The sequence below is a fragment of the Cydia amplana genome, chromosome 4 (assembly GCF_948474715.1).
Source record: "Cydia amplana chromosome 4, ilCydAmpl1.1, whole genome shotgun sequence".
In the NCBI taxonomy this organism is placed as follows: Eukaryota; Metazoa; Arthropoda; class Insecta; order Lepidoptera; family Tortricidae; genus Cydia; species Cydia amplana.
Window position 1 is genome coordinate 8,808,654 of NC_086072.1, and position 26,065 is coordinate 8,834,718.

At 39.5% G+C, this 26,065-nt stretch overlaps 1 protein-coding gene across 2 annotated transcripts in view; it reads right to left on the reverse strand.

The window, feature by feature from the left end:
* Positions 1-26,065, reverse strand: part of LOC134663184 (cuticlin-4) — a 63,299-nt gene that overhangs the window by 29,593 nt on the left and 7,641 nt on the right. The window contains exon 2 of one of the 2 annotated variants that reach the window (XM_063519559.1): positions 19,121-19,173. The gene's annotated coding sequence lies outside the window, so the exon portion shown is untranslated. The remainder of the gene's footprint in view (positions 1-19,120; positions 19,174-26,065) is intronic. The other variant, XM_063519560.1, reaches the window with a different exon arrangement.

The following is a 26,065-nucleotide window of genomic DNA, read 5'->3' on the forward strand; positions in this document are numbered from 1 at the left end:
CAGCCATTCTCAAAGTGTGTTCCGCAAGAATTTAGAATAATAAAATTAGCATAATTATTATGCTTATTAATAAAAAAATACACTTCTAAAAACTATTGTTTTATTGTAGGGTTCCATCAAGTATTTCGCTTTCCAAAAGGGTTCCGTCAAAAAAAAAGATTGAGAACCGCTGGTGTAGGCACACGAGCTCACGCTCCAACTGATCATCAAATACTTACGATGATGAGAATCGAACATCAATTGCGTCAGAGTTGAATGATCACGAAATAGGACATTGTTGCGCATTATGTCTGACAGCATGTTTCGTACTGTTGTTATCTTGTAAATGAGAGTTACCTTCTAAATATGTCAATACCCTATTTTTAGGATTCCGTAGTCCGGGTATTAGCTAAGTGAACTTTGGTGATACGTGAGTTTTTTTTTTCAAGATTTCCGTTGAATTTAGGTTTGTTTGTGTTAAACAAAATTCCACACCCAATAAAAGTTCATAGTTAAACGTAAAGTTTCGGAACAGACAAATTGGGACTTTTTATAGCACCAAGATTACCAATCAGGAAAAAAAGATTGTTCCTAATGAGCTTAGGACTATTTAATTTGGACTATTTGGAGTAATCCTAAACTAGTAGGTACTCAATGATAAAGATTAATTTTATAATTTCTCTCATAACACCTCCTAGCTCATCTAACATTATCACTGTCACAATAAGAAACTAATTTATTTCATAAATTGAATAAGTATGTACATATATAGATAAACACTAATTCACTAAACTCAAACTACTTAAACTAAAAGGTAACGGATATAATTTGAATAACATATGTTAATGTTAATGTTACACAAAGTGAGACGTATCAAACTCGTACATCATGTAATGTACCTCATGTATCGTGTATAGGGTTACCAGATACAAATTTAGAATTTCCTGACAAAATTCCTGATTTCCGAATATTTTTCCTGACATTTCTATTTTTGACGACGCTAGCCGTTAGCGATGGCCACCCGATTGAGCCGATAGCCGCGTTATGTTTTATTAAATTTATTTATTGTATTAATTTAAGTTCATAAAAAGGTACTTTATTACTAGTGCCCACGCCAATTCCTGGAATTGGTTGCCAAGCGGACCCCAGGCTCCCATGAGCCGTGGCAAAATGCCGGGACAACGCGAGGAAGATGAATAAAAAGGTACTTTATAAAAAAAGTCTATCAATTCAAAAAATCCTGACATTTTCGTGTTCCGTCCCCATTCCTGACAAAAGGCCAAAATTCCTGACATGTCAGGAAAATTCCTGTCATCTGGTAACCCTAATCGTGTAGCAAAAACAAAGCGGAGGCTGGGAAGGTCATGGTCCTTCGGTACTTTCACTCGCGCAGCGCGGCCGCCGCCGCCGCCGCGTTGCGTAACCCACAGATCGCGGAGAAAGCCGATACACATTTCGGTAAGAATAATTAACCGAGCAAACCAGGTATATCCGAAAAGATGTGCCGAAAGTGACTTGGCAGATGTAAGTCTGCACACTCGGTAATTATGCTCCCATTAAATGCTCCATCATTGACAAGCGCGCAATTTAGCGTAACGATTAGTCAATATTATTAACATTGTAGAATTAGATTTAACTCGTTGACGTCAATATTTTGGCAAACGGAATGATTGAAATTGAACTCTAAATTAATGACTTTACTGATGAAGCTCGATGTGATTATCTTGTCAAATTATCGGTAGGTACAACAGTCTTGTATTATATTGTACTATAGCTTTCTTTGCTAGTCAGAAATGATATGAAAAAAAAGATTGGAACATACATAAATACATGTTCAGGAGCATAGAATTGAAGTCAATTGATCAAGCAATCAAAAGCCTTATCAGGGTATACATCGAACTCGCACATAATGTTAAATAAAGACTAGGTAGGTACTTACTTATTATAAAAAAAACGTGGGGTAGCGTTAATTATCCCGTAAAGAACAACATTTAAAACATATACTTAGGTACCTAATACATATAACGATATAGAAATTATAATCGGGAGTTGTTATTAACTATACTATAGTGTAATTAGATGTGCAAGTAAAACAAGCTATGTATGTAATGCTATATGATTGTCGCTAACTAGCTTTCGATGTCAAATAAAAAGACTATCAAGTATCTATTGATGGTTCTTTTGTTATTGTGTTTCATTGTGCATTTACTCAATTCACAGAAACAGATCGTTTTCACTTATTGGGTCAATGCTCACGTTCTCATGTACTAATTTGTGCGTAGGGGAGAGTGGGTAACAGTGGGTAACGGGTAACAGTGGGTCTTTAACAATAACTTTACTAATGTTACTTATTCACGACGTTACCGCTTTTACGCCCCTCAGTTTGCCTAACTAGATACCACCTCTCCTTCAGAATTAAAATTCGCAGAAATAAGCATACCTACCAAGAAGCTGTTAAACTATTTTTTTACACGATTTTAAAAGAGACGTTTTCTTTATGGCTTGTCATTACAAATTCTTTCATTGTTGTGAATATGGTTTTAATGTATGAAAAATCGATTTAATACCTTATTTTACCCATAAACCAAACTAATAAATTTTTGAGTGATTTTTTATACAACTACCATCAATGGGGAAGAGTGGATCATATGAAATTGGGTCACAGTGGATCAAAGGAAAATCGGATGTGAAAATTAAAAGTTTTCTTTTAGAAAAAAAACATGATAATAAAAGCACAAAACTAATATAAATCTCCACGCAAAGAGCGATATCCCTGTTCTTTAAGTTGTAGCCAGTATGCAAAAAATAAGATAAAAAATCATCGCACACTATGAAAAATTATGATCAAAGGATATGATCAAAATTTTGCAGATATATGATAAAACTTAATATATTTCAATGGATAAATGCTCAAACAATGCAGCAGCTCTTATCAATTCGTTTCATCGGACGGTGATCCACTGTTACCCGCACGTGGGTAACAGTGAATTTTTCTCCACTTTTGTTTAAATTTTATCTTATTTTATTACTAACTTTCCTTACAGTTTTTTTTTCTTAAAAAGGTTTAAGAGTTAGATTAATACTCTAAGCTTAGATAATAAAATAATACAATATGAAGTTTAAATGACGCAACTACAACTCTTAGAAAAAAAAGTAATTCACTGTGACCCACTCTCCCCTAGAGATAGAGACATGTGGCGATAATGTTGTCATAGGTATAGTTCAGTTGCATTATATTATCATTTATCACATATGATTATGATTAAAAAAACAATTAGACAAAATTCCACTATACTTCAGTGGAAATATGCATACCTAGGGTTAGATTGTAAGTAAAATATTGTTTGGTTTCTACACATATCTGAAACCACAAAAGAATACTGCTTATGTCATTAACTTAGAAACATGTGGAAATTGCGCAATATATAATCACTTCACTTTTTGTCATAGCCAACTACCAATTTGGATAATCCTGCATCATACCTCATATTGTAATTATCTAGCGATTCGCACAATGTAGTGTGACGTATCTATTAGGTGATTCGATGAAGAGCAGCCTGGGCTCAAGGTTACGCCACGCAACACTTTCACCTCCTGCCCGCCAGTTCGTTGCTCTCCGAAATCCGCAGATTTCTGCCGCTGCATGCAGTATCAATGGCGCGCTGAACGAGCCTCGACGGCATCCTAGCCCATAGGCAAACTATGACATAGACTAAAACAGACTCCAATTCTGCCTAATAGGACTTATTTTAGTCTAGCATAGAGATTCTATTCGTTGACGTTTACGTTCAATGCCCGTGTTAATGGTACCGAGAAACGTAACATGGCCCACTTTCTCTTTTAAGCATATATAGTCTCTTTCTCGCTCGCAGCCTCCTGGCTTGGCGGAGGGAGATGACAGTATTTGAGATGGTGCGTCGAGGAAGCTGGCCAGCTGCTTTCTTCGCAGCACTTGGCATTCGAGGCGTATGAAATCCGGAAACTTTCGTTACCCTCGCGATTGTGCAGGCAATTGAGCGGGCACGGGCACTATCGGCGCGGCGACGAGCCGGCGACTTGTTACAATTAGCCAATCTTTCATTTATTGCATCACACCGAGACTTGACCTTCTTGGCCGACTGCTTAACAATGCGGTAATCGGGTGAAAAAGTTGTAACGCGATTTTTAAGTAGATTATAGCTACTGTTGATAAAAACGAGAATATTTTAAACAATAATTACTAACTTAGCGTAAATTATGCGTACTATTAGAAGCTAGTAGGAAGAATAAAGGGGCCCACTGATTACCAGTCCGCCGGACGGTATTGGCCCGTCAGTTAGAACAAAAAGTTGACAGTTCCGAACAACTGGCGAGCCGGCGACTTGTTACAATTAGCCGATCTTTCATTTATTGCATCACACCGAGACTTGACCTTCTTGGCCGACTGCTTAACAATGCGGTAATCGGGTGAAAAAGTTGTGACGCGATTTTTAAGTAGATACTGTTGATAAAAACGAGAATATTTTAAACAATAATTACTAACTTAGCCTGAATTATGCATACTACTTATATGTATTAGAAGTACATAGTTATTTAAAACATTAAATTGAAAAAAAATAATCCAAGACCATTTTAATAAAGTTAAAATTACGAGGGAAACATCTTTTGAGCGACATGTAAAATTAAGAGATTGTACGGGAGATTCATTTTATGTTTCGCCGGCTTTAATATTTAACACCTTTCTAAATATCTAACCCCAATCGAGGTTAAGTATTTGAATATGACAAGCATTGTTTGGCTTATGAACCTGCTGGCGCGTCAAGTCCCGGCGTATCGCTGTGCCGATCTGTGCGCGCTAGATACGCACATCGGCTCCAGCAGGCATATCTCAATCAACCAAGTAGCTGTCATATCTGGCGGTTAAAGGTAGTAAAATGTTGCTATCACATGAAAGTTTTCGTGAAATGGATATAATAGCAGTGGTACAGCGGGCTGCAAAATTGCATAGATACCTACTTAGCTACAATGCTCTTTATTATTATAGTAAAGTAGCCGTCCTCTATCTTAGTTTATGAATAAAACTTCCAAAAACTTCCTATAATAAGTGAATTACAATACATTATGGTTATGCAGTAAACCTTATGCTATGTACCTACGAGTAGTTAAGAATTAATTTGTATCAGCAAAATTTAAGAAAATGCATATCAAACATTTTTTAACAATAAAAGAAACGCAGAAGCCTATAAAAATAAATCGTTTCATTTTTTCTTCTGTGATATAAAGTTAACAGACCGTATGATCGTTCAGATATGATAGTGTTTTATTTGTCGTAACTTGATATCTAAATTATACATTCCAATAAACATACCACAGAAACAAAAGGTAGAAAGTAGCCGTTTAATAGACTTGAAAAGATCTGACCACCTATTTAAAAATTATGATATCAAAAATAGATAATACGACCGTTTGATGACGATGTTGAATCCGGTCGGTGCAAGTAGAGCGTCGAATCGTTTCGAGTTTTACTTTTATTTGATAGTGCAGGTTTAATACTTTAAACGTTAGCTAGTGTAGGTCGCGGTAATCATAGATTTTTAATAATATGTTATTTCGGCACCTTTTCCTACGGGTTTCGTAGAATAATATCATACGGCTATGTTTAATGCTACCCTTGGTAGGTACCTTCTAAACCAATAAACAATTTGCGTACGTCATACGTTTTTTTTTTAATTAGCAGCTGGAGCTGTTTAACACGGACGACAATAAAAACAAACCAAAACGACCTTCCGTCTTTTATGAATATCTTATGTCGCTCCTATAACGATAGGTATCGTCTACCTACGTAATCGTCGTATAATTTAGCACACTCTAACAAAACAGATATTGTTTTCAAAATGTACCTATTCATTTATTCAGTGTGTGGCACGCGGCGCATCAAACGTGTTGTTGTTGGCCTGAATTGAGAGAATTCCACTAGATTTATATTCCTAGTTGACTCATCGAGTCGCCCGGCAGGTCGTCGTTGAATTAACTCGGATGCAATCAGGCGCCGATGTCAGCTTTATGCTAGTAAGTCGAGAAACTTCCGTATCTCGAAGAAATTGGCCCGGTTTTCTGAGAAAATTGCTTCATTTACATAAACTTGTGGCAGTGGATCAAAAAACAAGTAGGGCTATACGCGCTGCGCTCATTATCGATATAAGAATACGATCTATGTGTGTACTGTAGTACCATAGAGAAATATAGTAAGACAAGAGTGCTCACTCCATACATCAGTTAGACTATTAATTTCAGTGTCTACATCTAGCATCGAGTAGCGGAACTATCAGTACTGCTACTTGACAATAGATGTAGCATCGACCGGAAAGTCTTATCTCAACAGCATAAGACTTTCCGGTCGGTTCTACATCTATTGTCAAGTAGCAGTACTGATAGTTCCGCTACTCGATGCTAGATGCTATTAGTCTTTTTGGTACTAAAACTGATGTATGGAGTGAGCAATCTATGTATTTTTTTCTCTATGGTAGTACTCAACCACTTATCTAATACCTTTAAACGAGCAATTCTTGTTTATTTATATATATATGTATATATATATATATATATATATATATATATCCCCGATATATATATATGTATACTGATAGTTCCGCTACTCGATGCTAGATGCTATTAGTCTTTTTGGTACTAAAACTGATGTATGGAGTGAGCAATCTATGTATTTTTTTCTCTATGGTAGTACTCAACCACTTATCTAATACCTTTAAACGAGCAATTCTTGTTTATTTATTTATATATATATATATATATATATATATATCGGGGATCTCGGAAACGGCTCTAACGATTTCGATGAAATTTGCTATATGGGGGTTTTTGGGGGCGAAAAATCGATCTAGCTAGGTCTTATCTCTGGAAAAACGCGCATTTTCGATTTTTTTATGTTTTCTGAGCGAAGCTCTGTCACCCAGATATTATATAAGTAATAGATAACTAAATATAATTCAAGTTGTACAATATGATTATGTCGATATTAAACAAAGGATAAGAACAGAGTTACGTAATACCGCCACCCTCGGTTCCCATATCCATCTTCAGACCATTTCGATTGTACCATATAAAACTTGCAGCGTCACTGAAGCATAGAATTTCTAAGTCTGATATAATGTGCGATCGTCGAAGTTTCATTGCAGACACCAGGATACGTTTTTAGTAGATTTTACGTGAGCAGATAACATTCTGAATTCACACAACTCCACCATAATATAACGACGGACGTAAGTTTCGGTCATAAAAATCTATACCTACAATATGCAATTAGGTATACAATATTACAACCCTGATTTGATTGTAGGCACATACTCATCAAAATGTTTAGGTAGATCTTTAGATAAATTCTGCAACGTATTCTCACCACAGGCTCTCGCGCAGCGTGGGCGTTCCGGACTTCCATTCCCAACCGGAACTTCCACAGAGAAACCTTCCTAGGCTCCGTAACTTTCCTCGGCAACCGATACCCGTATCGCATAACTCGGCCCTGCGACACTTATTAGAAATGATAATCACCAAGCTGAGCTATGTCGCGCAATTTCAATAATCAGTCCGCTTTGCAAGCTTTCTTACATTTTAAAATTAATTAAGTTAAGTAGAGATACTTATAAAGGTATTACAGAATTTCCAGCGGCTTAAACATACCTACCTATTTTTAGTGAATTTTAGATTAATAATAAACATGTTATATATTATCGTAATTACTTATTCGCGTTTTATTAGAAGAAAGTAGACGATATAAAATCTCTACTCGACGAACTCTAGCGCGTCTTCCATATACAACGCGTGGTTTTTATTAGCTATTAGATTTTACTCTAAATACATTATATTATAGGTAAATTGATTGGTGTCATTATTTTCTATACATTTTCGAGTCTCTTCTTATAAAGGAAATCAAAATCATCATTTCGTGAAAAGCTCCAAAGGTTGAAAATAAAACCACTTAAACGGAATGAGCACATAAATATTTGTCTGTCCAGAATCCATGCGTTTGCGCCCCGGTGACCCAGTGCGGGAGCCGTGCCCGTCGTGCATGGATAATGTCTTGACGTGTCAATCCGTTACTTATCCGGGCTTTCGCGAACCACTTGCCTATATGCCTACCTACACGTTTAGGTTAATTGACTTTAAACGCGGCCTTACTGTTTGTTTAATTTATTTAAAATAACTTCTAAACTAGCTTTTACAATGCATAATTGGATATCTATAAATGAACATGAAATGTTTTATCGAGTACCGTAAAACGGGGTGAGTAGGTTTCGCAAGGAGAGGTGGCTTATGAATGGGGAGAGTAGGTTTGAGAGGGGGGTGAGAAGGGATTTTAAGGCTACTGCTACAAAAATAATGTATTCCAATTTAAAATGGAGCTATAGTAATACGCATAATAAAATGTTATCGAGGTTTGAATTTCAGTTTTGACCCTACTCACCCCATTTTACGGTATTGGTGTTGTACATGTGATTACGAAAATATATATAGTGTAATCTAAGTAAGAATAATCCTTGTAATGTAAAATTTTCAAATCGTGTAAAAATTCTTAACGCTGCACGATCATTTTCTGTACATTTGTATTCTTAATTAGATTTTTTTATCCAGAAAAGTTAAAGTTATAATGTACAGATGGTTTTTTATAGTGCCTGCCTGTTGAAAAGCAGCTGACAATACCTTTCACAATTCCGTCAGCATAACTAATTGGTCATCAACGGTCTTATCTCGTCGTTCTATAACTAACAAAATCTGGGATCTATTGTTCCCCGTGACCCCCGGAGTCCAAGGCTTCATGGCGCTTGCGTTCGGCGGAAGAGAAAGTCGGCCCACTGTCTCAAGGACGAGGGCGTCGCTCCCTCGTTGCGCAACAATCGTGAGATAATTGATGCGCCAAGCCACGTGGACTACAATGCGGATACCGATTAAGACGAAACAGGAGCTGATATTTAAATATTTTAGGTAAATATACCCGTCTCGCTAACGGTAGCGGCTCCTAAAACCAGTGCGATAAGGACAAGGCGAAAAATCCTTCGTAAATATCTCAAAAATCGAGGGTCGTACTCGACTGTTTCCTCCTCCAAAACTTAACCAATCGTAACCAAATTTATTAAATGATTATGAAATTATCTGTGTCGGACCGTTTTGCTTTTTTGGCTAATTGATATCAGTTTTGAATACCACGCCTCTCATTGCGGCATAGTCAATTAGGCCATTTTGTTCATTTTTGAAGGGCTCTAGCGCCTTAAAAAACAAAAATATCAAAAAAAGCAAAACGGTCCGACACAGATATTGACAATAATGATCTGTGTTGAAAAAATCATTGCTCTAGCTTCAAAACCCACGGAGGAAACAGTGGAGTACGTTTGTATGGAGAAATGACCACTCATGTTGCCTCTTAAGACATCGGCGTACTTGATGCGTATGCGGCGCTTTTGAGACGCGGACGTGATCACCGGCCGATTTTTGAAATTCGACCGCTCGATTTCGTTCAGTAATATCTCCACTACTAGGCATGTAAATTCTAGAAGTACAATTGAAAACGAGTGGTCAATACCACTAGATTCCAAAATTCTATATCGTTCGTATTTCAAAAATCAGCATTTCGCCGTTTTCCACCGATTTTCGAATGACGAAATCGAGCGATCGAAATTCAAAAATCGGCCCCAGAGCGGATTGAATGCGGGAAATATTCTGACATATTCGTTAGGTTGCTTGCCCCTACCCGTAGAAAAATTAACCTATAGTTCCCCGAAAACTTTTTCTAACCTTTTCTTACAGGGACCCAAGAACCTTTTTGATTCAGAAAGTGCCACTTCGCCACATGTATCAAATGTACCTAAAGCTGTACTTTTAGCCACATGTTTGACACGTCACCAGTCACTTTTTCGGCTCAAATATAGGTCCACTGAAGGTTAGGAAAGGCTTAAGGCCCCGTAGGTTCGTTTTCTTCTCTCACTCTCACTGAGTGTAAACGTGAGCGAGATGGATTTGAGTGCTCGAGACCGCGGATATCATGTTTTTGAATTTTAATCTGATGTAAGTTTTAACAAAAGAATAAAACAGTAATCGATGAATTCCCTCAAAAACAAAATTGCGCATTTTTAGAAGAAATTTTCATATTCATCTATTTTCTACGATACAAAATTCTTTATGACAAGGATATACCTAAATTATGCAAAGGCGCGCTACACCAGCTTTTGGTGTGTCGAAGTCTTTAAGGACGATGACACGGATCTTTTTGATTCAGTCATCAAACGCCCATTTACGGCTTTCTCTCTAATTTTTCCGATTGAGACCTGAGACCGTGTAGGCCAGCCATTCTCAAAGTGTGTTCCGCAAGAATTTAGAATAATAAAATTAGCATAATTATTATGCTTATTAATAAAAAAATACACTTCTAAAAACTATTGTTTTATTGTAGGGTTCCATCAAGTATTTCGCTTTCCAAAAGGGTTCCGTCAAAAAAAAAGATTGAGAACCGCTGGTGTAGGCACACGAGCTCACGCTCCAACTGATCATCAAATACTTACGATGATGAGAATCGAACATCAATTGCGTCAGAGTTGAATGATCACGAAATAGGACATTGTTGCGCATTATGTCTGACAGCATGTTTCGTACTGTTGTTATCTTGTAAATGAGAGTTACCTTCTAAATATGTCAATACCCTATTTTTAGGATTCCGTAGTCCGGGTATTAGCTAAGTGAACTTTGGTGATACGTGAGTTTTTTTTTTCAAGATTTCCGTTGAATTTAGGTTTGTTTGTGTTAAACAAAATTCCACACCCAATAAAAGTTCATAGTTAAACGTAAAGTTTCGGAACAGACAAATTGGGACTTTTTATAGCACCAAGATTACCAATCAGGAAAAAAAGATTGTTCCTAATGAGCTTAGGACTATTTAATTTGGACTATTTGGAGTAATCCTAAACTAGTAGGTACTCAATGATAAAGATTAATTTTATAATTTCTCCTAGCTCATCTAACATTATCACTGTCACAATAAGAAACTAATTTATTTCATAAATTGAATAAGTATGTACATATATAGATAAACACTAATTCACTAAACTCAAACTACTTAAACTAAAAGGTAACGGATATAATTTGAATAACATATGTTAATGTTAATGTTACACAAAGTGAGACGTATCAAACTCGTACATCATGTAATGTACCTCATGTATCGTGTATAGGGTTACCAGATACAAATTTAGAATTTCCTGACAAAATTCCTGATTTCCGAATATTTTTCCTGACATTTCTATTTTTGACGACGCTAGCCGTTAGCGATGGCCACCCGATTGAGCCGATAGCCGCGTTATGTTTTATTAAATTTATTTATTGTATTAATTTAAGTTCATAAAAAGGTACTTTATTACTAGTGCCCACGCCAATTCCTGGAATTGGTTGCCAAGCGGACCCCAGGCTCCCATGAGCCGTGGCAAAATGCCGGGACAACGCGAGGCAGATGAATAAAAAGGTACTTTATAAAAAAAGTCTATCAATTCAAAAAATCCTGACATTTTCGTGTTCCGTCCCCATTCCTGACAAAAGGCCAAAATTCCTGACATGTCAGGAAAATTCCTGTCATCTGGTAACCCTAATCGTGTAGCAAAAACAAAGCGGAGGCTGGGAAGGTCATGGTCCTTCGGTACTTTCACTCGCGCAGCGCGGCCGCCGCCGCCGCCGCGTTGCGTAACCCACAGATCGCGGAGAAAGCCGATACACATTTCGGTAAGAATAATTAACCGAGCAAACCAGGTATATCAATCTAATGGCTGCCTTCCGTTCCACACTTACACAACGTTACATGCTAAACGACAATGTTATGTAATTTACTAAAATTTAAAAATTACGTGTACTTGAATAAAAATTTCACTAAATTGCGACCGGTATGATCGCTTTCTAAGATATTTATTATTTATTTATTATGAGCCCATTGTCCCGGAATCCAGGACAATTTACACAATTCGATAGCTAAAATACGGGAGCAACGAAAAAGCCGGCATTCACACAGAGCATTTTACTGACAACTAAAAAACAAAAGTATTTTATAAAAAACGTGACAAATATTAATAGACAAAAAGGTATAATCATATAAAACCTATTTCGTCCTCGACATCATCCCCCCCGTGTAGCAAAGCTACACAAATTCTTCGTTCAGTCGAGCTAGCTTTCTGGCGGGCCTCCTTAATATGCCCCCTTTGGTCGCCACGTCAGCCACTCTTACAATTCCATCTCTGCCCGGGAACACTTCCACTATACGGCCTATAGGCCAGACACCTCTAGGCAGGTCAGGGTCAACTACGAGGACAACGTCGTCTAATTTTAAATTGTGACACTGCCTTCCGTCGTTTCTTCTCGGCTTTAGACTGGGCAGGTATTCTTTAAGCCACCTGGTCCAAAAGTGTTCGGACAGTCGTAGAACCTTTTGCCACTCCTTTCTTGACGAAAATACACCATCGTCTAAAACGGCCGGTAGCTGCTGCGGTGAAGAGGTACCTATCAAGAAATGGGACGGAGTCAGGCTTTCATACTCTCTGTTCTCAGTAACGTAGGTTAATGGCCGCGAGTTTAGTAGCGCCTCTGCCTCTAGGAGAAGAGTATGGAGTAGTTCCTCTCTGGGAGCCCTTTCTTTTAGAGTCACAAGGAGTGCTGTCTTAACTGTCTTAACAAGTCTCTCCCAACAACCACCCATGAATGGTGACGCCGGAGGAATGAAGCACCATTCTATGTGTTTATTGGCAGCAAAGTCTTGCACGGCGTCGCTGTAAAATTCGCACAGCTGTCTGTTGGCTCCAACAAAGGATGTTCCGTTATCGGAAAGTATCTTATTCGGAAGTCCTCGACGTGCAGTAAAGCGACGTATGCTCATTATTGCAGAATTTGCTGATAGACTTGCTACAATTTCCAGGTGCACTGCTCGCGTAGTCATGCACGTAAATAGGGCTATCCATCGCTTTTCCCGACGTCGGCCGATTGTTACTTCTACCGGGCCGAAATAATCTAGTCCGGTGTTTGTGAATGGACGTTTGTGGTGCTCTAGGCGCACATCTGGTATGTCGCCAGTTGGTGGGATGTGGGGCGTTGCCTTTCGCTTTAAACAGTAGGCACATTTTCGGGCAACCATGCGCACTTCGCTACGGCATCGAAGTATCCAAAATCTTTGTTTAAGTTCGTTAATCACCAGCTCGTTGAAGGCGTGTGCAGCTTCGACGTGGTAGTGCCTTATGAGTAGACGAACAGCTGGGTGACGGCCATCAAGAATAATGGGTGATGTAGTGGCATAGTCAACGTTCTTCATGTGCTTTATACGACTGTCCAGTCTGAGGAGGCCATCTTCATCAATAATCGGGCAGAGAGGATTCAATTTGCTCGACTTGGGCAAGGGCTTAGCTTCTCGAAGCAAGGCAAATTCTTCGCCGAAAAAATCGATCTGCGTCTGACGAAAAATGGCAATTTCGGCCTTCTGCATCTCTACGGCGGACAGTGGTGGAAGCTTAGAAGAAGGGTTAGTTTTGGTTTTGGAATTTGGATTGTCATGTGCCAAAAGGGAACGGAACTTATCGATGCACTGAAATATACGTGCAGTTGTACGAACCAGGCGCAACCATTCACTAAAACGTGAGGGATCTGGCACAACCGATGAAGGTTTGTCCAGATTGACGAGTCCTACATGCGTTTTAGAGGATTTTAACTCCTCCAAGACGGATGTAGTTTCAGGTGTCGATGGTTCTTTGGGCCATTCGCTGAGCGGCAGTAACAAGAAATCCGGTCCAGAGAACCACCGTGATAAATCGACGTCACGATCTTTTAATCTAGTCGCGTCATCCGCTACATTCAAACCACTTGGGACGTATTTCCAGTTGGTAACTTTGGTGATTTCGGTGATTTCGCCTACACGGTTCGCGACAAATGGTTTGAATGTCCGTGCATCACTACGGATCCAACTGAGTACTGTGGTCGAATCAGACCAAAAGTAGATCGCATCGGGTTTTATATCGTGACCGATGCATACCGTATTGGCGAAGCGGGAGGCTATCAGGCTAGCTTGGAGTTCAAGTCGTGGTATAGACGTAGGTTTCAAAGGACTCAGTCGGGCCTTTCCACCAATGAGAGACAGCTTTACGGAACCGCTCGTTAATGTAAAGCGCCAATATGCGACGCACGCGTATGCCTCCTCGCTGGCGTCTGCAAACATATGGAGCTGTCTGTCACGAATGATATCATCTGGAAACCCACATCTGTACCAGCGCGGAATTTTGATGCATGTAATCGTAGCAAGTTGTTGAGACCAAGCTCGCCACTTTTGAACGGCATGTGATTGCAGCTCAGTGTCCCAATCAATACCAGTTCGCCATGCCTGCTGGAATAAAATACGACCTTGAATAACCAGAGGAGTCAAGAGACCGAGGGGGTCGTACACGCACATCAGATAAGACAATAACCTTTCGTTTTGTTAATTTGCCTTGGTCAGGTATGGGAGAACCAGTACGAAAACTAAAGGTATCGCTCTTTGGATGCCATATAAGTCCTAAAGTTCTAACAAAAGCTTCAGGCCCTACATGTATATCTTCAACTACAGGAGCTCGTAAGTTTTCTGGTACCGCCGCAAGTGCAGCGGGTACGTTAGAGACCCAACCACGCATCTCCATGCCTGCCGCTTTGTGAACTGTTACTATGTCAGCTGCAAGTTGCGCAGCTTCTTGGACACTGTCAAGACTTCCTAAATAATCATCCATGTAATGATCACGAACAATAGCCTTTGCGGCGGCCGGGTAAGACCTTTGCAATTCCTGAGCGTTACGATTTTTTATGTATAAAGCAGTACAGGGGCTGCATACAGCACCGAAGATAACGGAAGTCATTCTGTATTCTTTTAATTGACAGTGAGGGTCATTTCTCCAAAGAAAACGTAAAGCGTCACGATCTTCCTGCCTAATCCTAATTTGTGGAAACATTTCTTTCACGTCAGCTGTCATTGCAACATGACCTTCACGAAAACGGAACAATATGTGTAGCAGTGATTGCAGCAGATCAGGCCCCGGGAGCAGGAGTGAATTCAAACTGACTCCCGAAGTCTTTGCGGCTGCGTCATGGACTACGCGCAGTTTTCGTTTTTGAGGGTGTATTACAGGAAAATGGGGTAAATACCAACGTAAACATTTGTGTGTAACGCTTGTGTTTATTTTATCATGGTATGTTTCCTTTGGACACTCTTCAGTGTAACCTTTTGACATCATGTTATCGATAAAGGCACAATAATCTTTTTTGAGGTTAGACTCTCGAGCCATGCGCCTTTCCAAACCGTAGAACCTTGAAAGCGCTTGAGGATAACTGTCAGGTGTGTTTGGAATATCATTACGCCATAATAGACCTGCTTCGAACCTACCTGATGGCAAACGTTTGGCCGTGGATTCTAAAACCTCTAAAGCGTGTTTATCTTCATTAGAGTACACATTTTCAGACTTAGAAATACCTATGGCATCAAGGCGAAAATAATCTTTCACAAGTTCGTCCATGGTGGTGTCACTAGCACTATTTTTGCTTGAAATGTGATTTATAAAATAGACGGGTTTAGACCAAATGTTGGATTTGCCGTGTAATACCCAACCTAAAACTGTACGTGTGGCAATCGGATCGGTTTGGGCACCTTCCCTAAGCTCGCGGCAGATAGTGAGGTACCAATGTTCTGCACCAAGCAAGACTTTAGGTGTAGCTTCCGATATTGAAAGAACGTCCGCTAAATCAGCCAAGTGTGAATATTTCGTAATGTCGCCTTGGTTGACAGTTTGTGTGAACAGTGACAACGAGTTTACGGCCTTAGCGTTGTTAACCGTGAATGTTTCAGAACATTGTTTACCTTTTATAGAAAAGCTAACATGTTGGATGGGTCTGTGTACTGACATACCACAGGCTCCGTCAACTTTGATTGACTGCATGGGGCCAGTCGCTCCAATGTGGCGTGCCACCTCCCAGTCGATCATAGTTGACATGGAACCATCATCAAGTAACGCATATGTGTCATATTTTCCATGAGGTCCACTTATTTCAACCGGAATGACTCTTAAAAACACTTGAGATTCTGGACTTGACATTTCATCGTTTGAGTGTGATCCAGTGACGTTAGAAATTGTAACAGTTTTATCAATGTTTTTGTGTTCAATAACATCGTAGGAGGAAGACGGAGACTCTCTGGCAGCATTGACTACGTGAGGCGTCGCTGCTGAATGTAGCAATGGGTGATGAAAACGCTCGCACCCGTCGACACCACATCGACCGATTCTGCATGACTTCCACCGATGTGATTTAGATACCAGACACTTAGAACATATCTTTGCTTCACGCAACCAAATCCATTTGTCATCTAAAGTTAGCGACTTAAATTCCTCACACTCCGTAAGTTTATGTTTATTGTTACAGTAACGACATAGTTCGCTATTTGTGTTACGGACAGATGTCACATGTATGTTTTCACTTTGTGTAGGTTTGTGTCCAAAATTATTGTTGCCGACTGTACCATGTCGCCTACCTGACTCTGAAATAATGGCACCATTTCGCCTACCTAAACCTGAAGTAAAGGTGCCGGTTTGCCTACCTAACTCTGGCATAAATGTGCCAGACCGCCTACCTAAATCAGGCATAACAGTGCCAGGTCGTCGGGCGTAATCAGGTACTAAACCGTAACGATTGTGTTTTATAGCCTCAATATCAAGAAACTCAGACAGTAATTGAATTTTAGGCACAGATCGGTCACTTTTGTACGCAAATTCTTTCCACTGACTGTACAATATCGGTGTCAGTTTGGCTAACACACTATGAAACAGCTCTACCGAATAAATATGCTCTATCTGATCTAAGTTTCTAATTACTGCTATACAATTGCGCAATCTACAAGCAATGTTGTTAAGGTCTTTTTGATCAAAGCTTAGCTTTGGGAGGTTCCGCACGAGAGTAATCTCGTGTAGCACGATCATTTCAGGGAGCGCGAACGTCTGCTCCAGCACGTCGAGCACTTGCTCGGGCCGCTCCGCCGTGTACAGCAACGACGACACACTCTCCAGGGCCTGGCCGCGCAGCGCACCGCTCAAACGCACAAGATTCTCTGTAGGCGTAAACAAATGTTGAGTATCGCGGTAAATACGTTTAAGCATTAACCATTCTGTTGTCTTACCGCTAAAAGGAGTAAGCTGTAATTTATGCGAGCACCTTTGAGAAATAAAATAAGGCTCGGGCCGATTTGACGGCAACTGACATTCTTTGTTATTTGAGTTGTCAAGCAACGGCATTGATGTCAATACCTTATTATTATTGCTCGTAGAGGTTTGCAATAAATTTGAATTGTCATTTATTGGTATTTGAAATGTCACAGGTTTTCTGTAGACATCGCGATGCATTTCATGATTTTCAGGATTATGACGTACCACTGAATTATCATGATTGCGATGCGACGCAATCATATCATTTGTGTTAGGCTTTTGACGTGTGGTATCTCGTTCTTGAGAGAAATATGGGTTGATACAGTTGTTTACATTATTTTGTTGTATATAACAAGGTTCTAAACCTAAGTTTCTCTCGCGAACGTGAACCGTAGTAGAGTCTGCGCCCGTAGGCGGGATATTTATTAGGGCCGCATCGGCGTTGTTGTCAGCGGGACGAGGGCCACTATGGCTGACGTCGCGGACCCACGATGCAGTACGTGAATAAGATTGACTGACCGTATGAGTGTTGGATCGTCCATCCACTTCTTGGGTTGCCAGTCTTGCCTCTATTTCGAGCTCTTCCACTTGCTTAGCTTGTTCGAAGAGCTTACGTTCGAAGTCAAGCCGCTGGCGTGCGACCTCCTGGTCGCGTTGTAGTTGCAGTAGCGCCTGCTCACGTTCAAATAGCTGCTGTTCACGCTCCAGGCTGCGACGCGCCAATTGGGCCTTCTCGTTCAACCTCAGTGCCTTTATTGTGGCTGATGAACGAGAAGACGACACACGCGACCTGTTACTGGGAGAAACAAGATTAATGTGTTCCGCACTATTTACACGACACTGGCGAGGCGTCTCGGGGGCCTCGGGGCCTTTGGAGACGTAGGGTGCGGGCGTATCAGTGGTACCGGTCGTAACGGTGTCCAACTTTGTGGGCTGACCGGACCCACCCGCAGCCGACGCTCCGGGCTCCTCGGGACCTTTGAAAACGTGGGGTGCGGGCATAACAGTGGCACCGGCCGAAACGGTGTCCAATCTCGAGGACCGGCCGGCCCCACCCGCAGCCAACGCTCCTGAGTCCGAGCGCGTCTTGCCAGCACTTTTTGCTGGTGTGCTCAGCTGTTTCGTTTTAGAACGCGTGATCATGTTCCGCGAAGGACCAAAATGTCCCGGAATCCAGGACAATTTACACAATTCGATAGCTAAAATACGGGAGCAACGAAAAAGCCGGCATTCACACAGAGCATTTTACTGACAACTAAAAAACAAAAGTATTTTATAAAAAACGTGACAAATATTAATAGACAAAAAGGTATAATCATATAAAACCTATTTCGTCCTCGACACCCATATTGTCCCACTGCTGGACTAAGCATCCCTTTTATTCCTCCACGTATCGTATCCCTATCCTCGGAAGTATCTCACCAGTCTCTGTCAAAGACATCAAGCTCGTCCCGCAATCTCCGACAAAGGTCTACCGTGACGCATTACAATTTGTGGAACCCAACGGGTAGCTGTTTTGGCCCACAGGTCATCAGGCTTACCTACTGCAGTTATTCCAGTTTTGGAGCGTAGGAGCGTAGATTCCAGTTTTGGAGAGCGATCGGTTAACTTGACGCTCATTTTATATATGAGTAATAATAGTTATTTGTACAACAAGAGATCAAAGTTTGATATTTCTTCGATTGCTTATTTTGAGTCCCGTGCAAGCGAAAGATTCTATAGTAATTTAGAATCTTGAGCGTAGTAAGGGACTCAAAAGCACACGAGATGTAAATAACTTTGATCTCGTGTAGTTCACAAAACTTTTCACCTCTGCAATGAGAACATATTGAATGCGATTTTGCTCACTGTTTTTAAGTAGCAAAGTACCCTTGTTCGAGCTGCTGAGGTGAAAAATAAATTAAATAGTAATAGGTACTTACAAAATTGCTTATCTTAGCGGCATATATTTGTGATGTCCTGTGAGCTCTATAACCTGTAACAGAAACATACAGATATTCATTAACCGGTACATTAATCTTGGCTAGGCCTCATATGATTTACAAATCACATACCATTAATAAACATGATATAAGGCATACAACTATCCAAGAATTATTAAAGTGACGAAAACACAACAACAATTGGTCATGGTGATGGTACTTCGCGTAACCTACTCTCCCTCTTTTCTGCGGTACATGAATAAAACAAAACAACTTCGTCCCCATTACAACCTCTGCATTGTCCACACGTACTCGCAAATAGTATGACATCGAGAACAATATACAGTTTATTGGCATAGTGCCTACTTCTTACAAGGCCCCTAAATATAATACCTAAGCGATTGACTTGAAGTCAACCATTAGATACCTAGGTAAGTAGGTACCTATTAAATAAGTATTGTTCTATGCTTAATTGCTTATGCTTAAAAATATAATTTTGGTGGTTTAATTAAATTGATGCTTGTTTGTATTACTAAGTAATGCATAGGTATATCTATTCTATCGAACCGAGAAAAGAGAGAAGACAAATGCTTCACTTCTGTTTATATTTACCTTAAATTATAGCCGTTATTTATGTAAGGTCTTAACAAAAGTAGCCATTCAAATTGTCAAGGTATTCATTCATAAGGTTTAGCGTAATCCAAATTAGCCGGATATATCCTGATCCGTATCCCCCATGACAACTCCTATTGTTTCGCAAGTTGATGTGTCATAATAGATAAGTTATATTAAGTAACGGTATAGTAATGTGACAGAGCCGACAGAGGTGTCGCGCAGAATAGTGAAATCGTCCTTGGAACAATGGGGCCGCAGACAATGCGTTTTCCTGATAAGCCTCCTCGCGCTGGCGCTCTGCATAATTGCGGAAACTACAAGTGAAAGTTATTTAAGATAATGAAAATTTTACTGCCAGCAGCGCCTAATCTTACCATCTTTTAAGGGTGTTTAGAGAACAGCGATGTTGTAAAACATGGCCGTTATTTTTTGTTGGTTATGTTGGTATAATTGTTTTCTATTATAGTGGATGCTACAACCTTTAGTTCCACTACTCATTAGCACCACTTCTTACTTCTAAGTACATTGATTTACGTAGGTACTACATGCATCTTGATTATTTGAAATTAAACGTGCCGAAGAGCATGGCAGCCTAATAGTTATAAAACTATCTTATTTATTGTAGGTATACTTACTCAATCACAAACATTTATCATAAAAATATGGCATGATCAAAAACCAACTTAATAATTATTCTTCAATTATGCATGCATTTCATTACGAGTACTGGGACTATAACCGTGAACATGTAGGACGACCTAGTTGAGCTCCAAATGTAAATCGTCTTTATACGAACCAGCAATAATTAAGTACCTAAGTCCGGATTAGGTGGATGTAAAAATGCGAATTGCTCGAAGCCTGGACGGTAGCTCGTGTATACTCGTAATGCAAGATGAAAGTAGTGAAATCTCGAAACGATCTGCGAGAAATCGTACCCATAAATAATGCACTAGTTCGGCTTAGCAAGCCCTACGTCTGTCGCGCTGACTAGTTATACCGGCGCGATAGGCCCATTCAGGCCGATGTAGAGACGATAAGCCGAATAGCTCTGTGGAGATGGAGATACGTAGCTGTAACGAAGTTGATCATTGATATCTTAACTACTTGTCACCTCTTTATAAATTACTGAGAGATATATTGAACTGGTCTCGTAATACAACCAACACCCTAACGATATCTGGATATAACTATTTAGGTTCAAAGGCACGCATTCAGATTTGGGCGTTTTTTTTTGTTGTCCCCTACACTTTTTTTTCAAATTTGGGATTTCTTATGTTATTACTATTCAGAATCACGAGCTCTTTCTATCCTAATAGTGTCCCAAAATTTCCATACATTTTTCGATCTTTCCATTCCGCGACCGCCATACAAATGGTGACGTAATGGAAATAAAAACCTTAGGACACTTTTTTCTCCTATTACGATAGAAAGACCTCGTGATTCTGAGTAGAAATAACATAAAAAATCCCAAATTTGAAAAAAAGTGTAGGGGACAACAAAAAAAAATGCCCATTTACAAATATGTAACTAATACCTAACCATTCGTCTAAATCTAAAAGATAAATTGTACAGAATAAGTGTTTATATTTTTGTTAATAAGAGTTGATACTTTTCGCGTTTTAATGATCGAACAACCAGCTTAAGTTCTCACTTACTATGCGGCTGGTGCTTACAGCTCAACATAATTACTACACTTCGTCGTGCTGCCGTGGAGTAAACTCATACACCGTGACACAAACTTCGCATCATAATTGGATCACAATAATTTGAGATACTTTCTCCAATCCGATGCTAAAATATTCATAAAATTTACAAACACGCATGATGTCCACAATTCATTTTAGACTAATTATATTAAATACTTTCGGTTTTTAACTTATTATGAGTGCTGAGCCTAATAGTGTACACTTTTCCCTTTAGTGCAGGACGTTAGTTCGCACAAGAACCATCTTTGGAGCTGCGTGGAATGTGGAATTGTGGATACATTTGTGAGTGATAGCGTCTGTCGAGCTTGGCGTATGACTGGTCTCAACCACTCAGAGAATATGTTCTCAAACGTTTCTCGACGTGTGTGTAGCTTTCAAGTGTCGCCAATAGACGATCCGAGTCCAACAAAAGTGAAATCGTTAATTTTCCCCGTACGACTGCGCCGTGATTGGGAGCTCATGAGGGCGCTATCGGCAAAGCTGGGAGAGCTTTGCGGATAATTCAACGCGGGCGCAGCATGCGGGCGCGGCTTGTTTACACACACGACAATCTCTTTATCACTCGCCAATAACGTAGTTAAAGTGATATACAGTGACACTTTCTCTGGTTATGCCAGTGAACAGGAAGTACTTACCTAAACTAGATTGACACATAACGACATTCTAAGGGCTGGTACTTTATACCATTATTAAATAGTTATTTGTACAACAAGAGATCAAAGTTTGATATTTCTTCGAGTGCTTATTTTGAGTCCCGTGCAAGCGAAAGATTCTATACTAGATTCACGAGCGTAGCGAGTGAATCTAATTTAGAATCTTGAGCGTAGTAAGGGACTCAAAAGCGCACGAGATGTAAATAATAAAATAACTTTGATCTCGTGTAGTTCACAAAACTTTTCACCTCAGCAGTGAGAACATATTAGAGAACCCGAAAAATGTATTCCTTGTTCGTCACTTACCTCTATTCACTCATGTTTTCTTAAGATATACCAACAATTAAGTTTTCACCTCAGCAGATCGAACAAGGGTACTTTGCTACTTAAAAACAGTGAGCAAAATGCGATTTTGCTCACTGTTTTTAAGTAGCAAAGTACCCTTGTTCGAGCTGCTGAGGTGAAAACAAAATTAAACATTGGCGCGCGAACTCGCATGCGATTTTAGTAATTAGTTACATTGCGGACCATTGAGGATACAACAATTAGGCTGACCGATCAAATACCGTAATGTAATGAAACTTGCATGCGAGTCCTAAATGAGCCCTAACTCTTCCTACGATTATAATTAACTATATAATCATTTAATCCCATGGAAGGATCTCATAGATACCATCAATGCCAAAATCAATTTATCCCGATATGGATACTTTGCTAGATTCCACCGCTTCATTAAACCATCCGTGTCAGTAACAACTCTTATACAAATATAAATTAATTTATAACTATTAGAGTAATTAGTTGAATATATCGGTGTTCAAATGAATAGTTACGTGATAAATCGTTTACAGCCAAATACACATTTTAACGGCGCCAGCGGGCTTTCGAGCTGATCAAAACAATCATCAGTGGAAAGTTGGCCGTTCTTCGCACAACCGCATTCCGTCGTGTATGCTCCATGAGACCACTGATAAAATGTTACGTCACTTTCTATATTTGTAATAGAGGTCACCTCTATCTACTCGACTTTCAACCTCACATAATGATTATCTATTGGAAATTTGCCATGAATTTTACTATTTTCCATAAATGCATCCTTAGTTCTTCCGTTTCCGAGATATGGTTTCACGGTGATTTTTCTGTACATTGCAGCAGATGTTTGCTAGATACCACAGCGCACTTGACCGTGTTTACCCACAGCAGATAATATTGCTTGACTTATTTCCCAAGCAAAAGAAAAGAAAGCTCCACTTCCGAATGGTGCCTCCTCGAGACAATACCGCGATGCCATCGCAGATAATTCCGACAACACTCATTTCACACTTTATTGTCAACGCAGTAATTAAGATAAAACTTAGTCTTGCTCGTTTTGGCGAGATCAGGCGTCCGATACAACATGGCTCTACTTTTACAAGACGGAAATGTTGAAAATCATGACAGATAATTAAGCAATACTGATGAAATCAAACATTAATTTTGTTAAAGATTGGCGAAACGATAATCTGTAGCAGAAAACAAGCTGCTTTTACTTCTTGTAATTAAGTATAATATCATAAAACTCTTACATTTCATAATGATATGATATCACGACTGCTTTCATGGTCTGGACACTAAAAATCTTAGGGCCCAATCTACTTTTTGATCGTCCAGTTAATTCGCCCCGACATAATCATGACTTAGCATGAGAAGATACCGTGTGTCCGTATTTTCGTTAGTTAAAATGTATAAGTATGAGAAAAGAGCTATAGATTGGTCAACAAGTCCAAGCAGTCCCCGACAAAACAGCGGTCTCCAATTACCTACTCGGCCCCGTAGCCAACATGCCAATCGCTAACGCTCCGTAGAGAACGAAACGCAACTGTCACTGTCACACTAATATGGAAGAGTGATAGAGAGACACAAAGCGATTCGATGGCGAAAAGATGCATGACATATCTATTGCAGTGGGACTACGGGGAATTTTTTTTTTCGAGGAATGACCCGTGGGCTCACGGAAAGTTTCGTAATCAAAACGATAACTTAAAACTGGAGCAGTGGGGTCTACGGGGAAAATACGGGGAAAAAAATTACCCGTGGTCCCCCGTGGTACAAAAGCCGTAGTACCACGGTTAAAACCCGCTAATTATCTGTCTCGTAAGCTATATTCATCAATACCTTATAATCTAGTCGATCAGCATCATTACTGATATTATTATAAAGCACCTACTCCTAAATAGTGGAATGAAATCGCTCGCAGGGCTGTCGGTGTAGGATTAACTTGTTTTCACTCAATGGTCATAAATACGTCAGTCGTTCGCTTAAAGCGATATTTTTCGCTCCAATATATGCGCTAGCTCAATTAAGTGCTGTTTATGTCGACAGGAGCGACGGAACCAGTGCTAACTAACCCGCTTCCTATGCCACTCTGTATACGCGTACAAGATTATCTTGATATTTATTCAATACGAGTGACTGATCCAGTTTCTTAAGCTAAACGAATGATACGATTTATTATTGCGACCTCCATGTTCATCATCAAGTTGTACGTTTCGGGTCTTCGTTTTTACAAAAAAAAAACAACGGGTTGCACTCCGGGTATGCCGACAGAAGTGAAAACTCAATGACGAGTCCAAAATGTCTGCAGCACTATGTATAAATGACCTATCCTCCTTTCTATTAAAAAACTTTAGTTCCGAAATTGCTGGTCAGTGAGCTTGTTTAAAATTCGAAATTCAAAATTGTTTAAAATTCGAATAGAAATTGTAAAGTTGCCTTGCAGACCTCGCATCTAAATATATTTGGTCATAATATTTTGAGTTTTATTCACCAGTACTAGAGTTCACTTTTATTAGCGATTTCATCAAGATGTAGCTTTTATATTTGAGTGATATAAAGTTAGAACGTAACTGTGAGATCCTCGTATTTCAGCCCGTACAAGATTAGAACCTTTTTCATGTAATGTCATTGAGTTTTTCTTTATTGATTATAATGCCATCTAAATGAGTGGCCATCTAAACCTTACGGTCACGTGATCGCCTTACGCCGTCTCGAGTTTATCATTTTTTCCCCACCTAAAAAGTGCCCAGCGCCGCTAAAGAAGTTTTCACTTCAAAAAAAAACAAATAAATACGCATCGTAACATCTCAATCAAGAGCCATTCAGATAACAGGTATAGCATGGCATGTGGTATAGTGACAACAATGGGATAATTTGCAGAGGGTGTGCGTTAATCAGGTGTTATTGAAGGAGCGCCTCGGCTGACACACTGACTCGCTTTCCTCTGCGAGGCGCGCCCATGATGCCGAGTCGAGTCAGTGCCGACGGAGATGCCTCCTGGCTCAAATCGTGTAGTGCTTGGCCCGGAATGTTATTGTTATTTAAATATAATGGAAGAATATTACTCCTTAGAATAACAAAAACAACGATAAATCTATGTTTCTGTGCAGTATTTATATATCCACTCTGACATAACATTAGTGTCGCAATTAACAATACATATAACAATTTTTAAATTACGTGCAATGCTGATCAATTGATCGTAATTTTTAGTTAATTCATATTAGTTTTTTATACCTATTTCATAAATAGGGTCAAAGAAACTGGGACCTGGTACCTAATTGATCGGACGTCTCTTATTTGCTACCTATACCTAGAGCAAACCCCTTCCGTTCAAAAAGCTTCCTATAAACGTATCTTAACTCCCAATGCCATTTTGTAAACAAAACGTGCTTCAAATAGGTAGCCAAGTTGTTGTGCGAGTGTTTTAAGATTTAACTCGTCTTAGCGGAAATTAAAACTGGACATACTCATTAATGCTTTCACCGCGGGGTTTCCGTTACATTCGAAAATATCTCGTAAACATTCAATCTGCTTTACAACCGTACTACGTGTGATGTGTTGCTGGTGAACTACTAAGAAGTGTTTTAGGACAATGTCTAATCTAACAATATTTTTTATAATTCATTATTAAAATCATAATTATATGTATAAGA